The 6,458-nt window shown below is 42.0% G+C and overlaps 1 pseudogene; it reads left to right on the top strand.

Moving 5' to 3' along the window:
• The first annotated feature begins 1,684 nt into the window (after positions 1-1,684).
• LOC100952392 lies at positions 1,685-3,450 on the top strand (annotated as a pseudogene).
• Positions 3,451-6,458: the final 3,008 nt, after the last annotated feature.

Here is a 6,458-nt window from a genome sequence, read left to right as displayed (position 1 = left end):
CGGGCTGGGGATTCGAACCCGCCACCTTAGGTGTACGTGGCTGGTGCCTTAGCCGGTTGAGCTATAGGTGCCGAGCCAGTAGTTTTCATTTTTAAGAAATTTATTGAAATGGAATCGTATGGGTCTTTTTCATGTATTTTTCTTTTTCAGCTGTATCTAGATTCTAAAATTTACCTCATTTATTTTTAGATTAATCCATTTTTCTACCTACCTTAGTCGTTTCTTCCTTTTTGGTTGCTGATTAGTATTCTGGCACATGGATACACCAGGAATTGTAATATCTATCCAATTTTTAATGGATATTTGAATAGTTTCTGACTTGGGGCTCTTCTAAATGAAGTTGCTATGAGCACTTCAGAATATGTCTTTTCATGGAGATATGCTTTTTTTCTTAAGTGTAAGTATTTAGGAGTATAAAGACTGGAAGACATGATGCATTTAAGATTAATAATTTAAGAAAGTACCAAATGGTTTCTAGGTAGTTGTACTGGTTTCACTGTCATGAGCAGTATACAGAAGTTTCAGCCTGCAGAAACTTGGCATTGCTTAGTATAATCAGTCTTTTGAATTTTGGTAATAGTATCTCCTTGTAGTTTTCATTTACCTTTCCCTCATGATCAGTGATGTTATCACTTTTTCATGTGCTTACTTGACACTTGTACAATTTCTTTAGAGGAGGGTCTCTTCAAATATTTTTCCCATTTATTTGTTGGAGGGTTTTGTTTGATCATATTAAGTTTTGTAAAATTTTCTGTATTCTGGATACAAGTACTTTGTCAGATACATGATTTTCAAACATTTCCTCCTAGTGAGAGAAAATTAGTCAACTGTGAATTTGGAAGAGCTGAAATGTTTAACTTTGAGGAAGTCTACCTTACTGAGTTCTTCACTTATGAATTCTGATTTGAGGGTCTTATCTATGACATCTTCACCTACCCAATCACAAGGATTTTCTCCTATTTTTTTGGTCAAAGTTTTATAGCCTTAAATATTGTATCTACTTCTATGATCCATTTGAGTTAACTTTTTTTTTTTTTTCTGAGACAGTGCCTCAAGCTGTCACCCTGTGTAAAGTGCATCACAGCTCACAGCAACCTCCAAATCCTGGACTTAAGCAATTCTCTTGCCTCAGCCTCCCAAGTACCTGGTACTACAGGCACCCACCAAAATTCTGGCTACTTTTTGGTTGCACTTGTCATTGTTGTTTGGTAGGCCTGGCCAGGCTCGAACCCGCCAGCTTGGTGTGCATGACTGGCACCCTAATCTCATAGCTATGGCTGTCGAGCCAATTTTCTGACTACTTAAATATAACCAGTGATTTCCAAGTATATCTCAGATTAATGTTGATACATGCAGTTGGTTAGAAGGTCTTCCTAGCAATTTGAGATTATCAGTATGCATCGTTCTGTGGTTTCCATGTTTTTAACCATTTTGCAATGCATTTTTCTAAGACCCCAAAAGTTTAGCAAGTGTTCACATTGTTAAAATGTCAGGTAAAGCCCACCCACTCAATGTCAGTCAGTCATGGAGCTGCTGCCCAGGGCCATGCAGGGTCAGCAGGGCTTGGAGGCACAGCGGAGCCTCCTGTGGTAGGGAGAAATGACAGCAGAGACCATTGAAGCATAAGCAATGTGGACACGGTGGCAGCAGCTGGGTCAACCAGAGCCACGGGGGATGTTCAGTCATGAAATGAGTGTGGGCCAAGCACATTCAGACAGCAGTGTCCTGCTACCTCAAATGCCAGCAATACTTGGGCTCAGATGGTGCCTTGAAGCAAGGGTTAAGGGTCTCACAGACTGCTGAAGAGAAGGTGGCCAAGCGAACAGTTCAGTCAGAATCTGGTTGTGCCAACATAGTGTCTGCAGCCCTTTGCCAGGCAGAGCCCCATCAGTACAAAGTACAGTTCGGACAACTGCAGAATTTTCTCACTGATTCTGATTCCTAGCACAGCCACCAAGTGATGCCTCTCCTCTATCCTCTCTTTGTCTACCTCCATCTCAACCCGATCCAGAACAGTTCCAAGAGCACAGTGGAAACTTTTTACAGCCACTTCCATTGAATGTTTCTGCAGAATCCTAGCCAGAAGGATGTCATTGAGCAGCTACAGAACACTCAGACCATCTAGGACATCCTGTGTAGTAACTTCAAGCTCCGAGCATTCCTAGATAACAAGTATTTCTTCCATCTCCAGGAAGACAGCTACAGCTACCTTATCCGCTATCTTCAAAGTGACAATAATACCGCCCTGTGCAAAGTCCTTACCTTACATATTCATCATGATGTGCAACCTGCCAAGAGAATAGATGACCAGCCCTGTGCTAGTGGCAACTCCTTTCTCGGAGAGAACAATGTCTTAGAGCCCCCTGATGTCCAGTGCTATTTTACAGAATGAGGTCACCCTGGAGGTCTTGCAGGAGAACATTACGTGTGTCAAGGATGGACTTTCCTGCCACCTTACCATCTGCTTCTATGCCTTCTATAACACAGAGCAGCTCCTGAACACTGCAGAAATCTCCCCTGATAGCAAGCTGCTTGCTGCTGGGTTTGACAACTCTTATATAAAACCTTTGTGTTTACGATCCAAGAAGTTAAAATCAGAGCCACCTCAGGTAGACGTGTCCCATATCCACTTGGCTTGTGACATTCTGGAAGAGGAGGATGATGAGGATGTCAATGCTGGCCCAGAGATGAAGATACTGTGGGGACACTGTGGACCGGTGTACAGCACGAGGTTCCTCGAAGACAGCTCAGGGTTGCTCTCTTGTTCTGAGGACATGTCCATTCGATACTGGGACCTGGGGAGTTTCACCAACACTGCGTTGTACCAAGGACATGCCTACCCTGTGTGGGACCTGGACATCAGCCCATATAGTCTGTACTTTGCCAGTGGGTCACACGACCGCACTGCCAGGCTGTGGTCATTTGATCAGACGTACCCACTGAGGATATATGCAGGTCACCTGGCAGATGTGGACTGTGTCAAATTCCACCGGAATTCAAAGTACTTAGCTACAGGCTCCACAGACAAGACTGTGTGGCTGTGGAGCACCCAGCAGGGCAACTTGGTGAGACTCTTCAGAGGCCACTGTGGCGCTTTCTCTTGCCTTCTCTCTCAATGGTAAGTACTTGGCATCTGTAGGTGAGAACCAACTGTTGAAGCTGTGGGACTTGGACTCTGCAACCCTTTATTAAGAACTGAGAGGCCACACAGACAGTATCACCAGCCTCACCTTCAGTCCAGACAGTGGCTTAATTGCCTCTGCCTCCATGGACAACTTTGTGTGCGTCTGGGACATCAGGAACACTTACTGCAGTGTGCCTGCCATCGGCTCCTCCAGCAAGCTTGTGGGCGTATACACCAGGCAGATGAGCAGCATCCTGAGTGTGCAGTTCATGGCCTGTAACCTTCTTCTGATGACTGGAGTTACCCAAGAAAATCAGGAACATTAATTTTTTTCTTTATTGGAATGGACTGGAGCAGTGGTGGAAAGCCTCCAGATGCAGTCATTCCATGAGTCGAGATCGAATCACTGATGGTGAAAGAGCACCATGCTCCCCTGTCTCCTGGGCCCCCATCCCAAGCAGGTCCTGCTTCCCTCAGCCCCCCAGCATTGAAAGCCTGGATTGGGGTTGGAGGCTGAGGCAAGGCTATGGTGAGTGGACACGAGATCTAGAATTAGGATGCTCCAGAGGCCCCGTGGCATGCCCTGCACGAGTGAGCACCTTCCTGTCTCTGTCTTTTCTGTCCCTTCCCCTGCCCAGGGCTGATCTGGTTAGAGCGTGGTTGCGGAGCACTCTAGAAGCGAGTAACAGAGGTGTCACCTACAGTCTAGCCCTTGGTGGAAGGGATGTCCTTATTGTTGGAGGGGTGTTGAGGTGGGAACTAGGAAGAGGAGGTGATGATCCTGACAAAATGTCTTTCCTTTTCTATAATTACAGAGAACCAGGATTCTTTATTAGTGCTATTATATAATTATAAATATTATTATTATTGAAAAGAGGAAACCTAGCACTGGCAGAGGGAAACTTCTCTGCTTTTCCATTCAGGTTTGACTCCTGGCATTGGATTTGATACTTGGAATTTTGAGGTTCAAGGGAATTCAGAGAATTTGGTAGCACAGTGTATTGGAGAAAGGGAAATTTTGGGTGGTAGATTGATCACCTCAGTTGACATGATCCTAGAAGTGGGTGGGTGGGTTTGATTGAAAACATTTCGGCTCTTGGGCTTTTGCAGTGAGAGTGAGGAAAAAATTCTTTCCATGATTGCACTTCTAATATGAATTCTCTCTGCTCAAAAGAAAGAGTATGATAAAGAATAACTTGGAGTAATAAGTCACAAGAGAGAATTAGAGAAATGTGGAATTTCCAAATGACCCTTCAGAGGTGTAGCTTTCTCTGTATCTTTCTTGCCTGTGATGATCCGTTTCCACCTCCTGCACTGCAATCCCAGTCTAATGAACACTTTGTAAAGTGAATCGTTAGGTATGTATGTACACATATCAAAGTATGCTCTAGGAAAAAGCCAGTTCTAATTTGTGGAAAAAGGATCAAATATTTCTGTTTTCTGAAAACAGTTATTTTGTATTTCATTTTCTATAATATATTTAGTTTCTTTTCTTTTTCTTTCTTTTTTTTTTTTTTTTTTGAGTCAGAGTTTCACTTCGTAGCCCTCGGTAGAGTGCCGCAGCATCACAGCTCACAGAAACCTCCAACTCTTTGGCTTAGGCGATCCTCTTGCCTCAGTCTCCCGAGTAGCTGGGACTACAGGCACAGGACACAAAAGCTTGCCTATTCTTTCGGTGCAGTTTGGCGCGGCTGGGTTTGAACCAGTCACCCTCAGTATATGGGGGTGGCGCCCTACTTCCTGAGCCACAGGTACTGCCCAAAATACATTAATTTCAGAACAAAAATGTTAACTACAAGAGTTCAGTATTTACAAAACTAAGAAATGCCTTAAAGTTTGTCATATGATGATATTCAGCTACATCCCCTAAAATAACCAGATGTCTCTAAATATCATTATTACTTCCCAGGACATCCCAATTTCAGTTCTGTAATGACTGGGCTACCTCCCTTTTCCACCACACTGTCCTGGAGTCAACACAGCATGTCTGTCACCATAGATTACTTTTCAAGTCCTAGAAATGTATTGAACTTGAATCATAGAGGGTTTTTTTTAACTAGAGCTTGTCTTATTTATTTTTAGATTTGTTCATTTTATTGCATATGTATGTTAATGTATTTAATGGGTTTTTTTGATTGCTTAATAGTATTCCAATATATGCCTACACCAAAAGTTTTATTATTCATACACTTGTTGATAGACACTATGGTTAATTCCAATTGGGGGCTTTTGTAAATACAGGTCTATGAATGTGTGTGAATAAGTCTTTCTGGGGAAATATGCTTTCTTTCTCATAGGTTCAATGGCTGGATCATATGAAAGATGTAAGATTAACACTATAGAAACGGCCAAGCCATTGCCAAGTATTTGCATTTTTCATTGCCACCAGCAGTGTATGAGAGCTGTATCCTCCAGACACTTGCCAATGCTGGGTGTGGTCAGTCTGCTTTATTAGGTTATTTTTCCAGAATGTAATAGTATCTAATTATAGGTTTTAGCTTTCTTCCCTAATGGTTAATGATGCTGAACATGTATTCACATACACACTTGACATTTGTATATCTTCTGTGCTGTTTACTCAAATCTTTTATCTATTTACTTATTGGAGTGTTTGTTTTCCTCCTTCTGAGTTTTGTAAGATTTTCTGTGTTCTAGGTGTTTACCAGATAAATGATATTCAAACATGTTCTCCCAGCCAGGGGCTTTTCTTTTTATTGACTCAACAATGTCTTAGAGAAGAGCAAAGTTTTTAATGTAAAAGAAGCCCAATGTATCAATTCTTTCAGCTATGGGTTGCAGCTCTGTTGTCTCCTTGATGAAATCTTTATTGAACCTAAGATCATAGGAATTTTCTCCTGCATTTTGAGGTAGAAGTCGTGTAGCTTTAGGTTTCATGTTTACTTAGATCTATGACCCATTTTGGATTACATTTTGTAAATGGTACTATATTTGAATTACGGTTTATATTTGTGAACATAGATTTTCACTTGTCCAAGCACAAGTTGTTGAAAAGGCTATCCTTTCTCCTCTGAGTTGCCTTTGGATTATTATTATTATTCTTTTTTGGCTGAGGCTGGGTTTGAACCTGCAACCTTCGGTATATTGTGCTGGCACCCTACTCCTTTGAGCCACGGGCACTGCTGAGTTGTCTTGTTATCTTTATAAAAACCTCAGTTGTCCATACAGGTGTAGGGCTATATCTGAATTCCTTATTTTGTTCCTTTGATCTTTTCTATCTCAATGTTAATAGCACCCTGTCTTGATTCCTGTAGGTTTGGAAGGAGTCTTGAAATGAAGTAATGTTTGTTCTCTAGCTTTGTCTTTTTTTTTTTTT

This window comes from Otolemur garnettii, unplaced genomic scaffold (genome assembly GCF_000181295.1).
Source record: "Otolemur garnettii isolate 467f Iridium unplaced genomic scaffold, OtoGar3 scaffold00438, whole genome shotgun sequence".
NCBI classification, from domain to species: Eukaryota; Metazoa; Chordata; class Mammalia; order Primates; family Galagidae; genus Otolemur; species Otolemur garnettii.
Note: the sequence above shows the minus strand (reverse complement) of the source record. Positions and strands in the feature narration are given on the sequence as shown.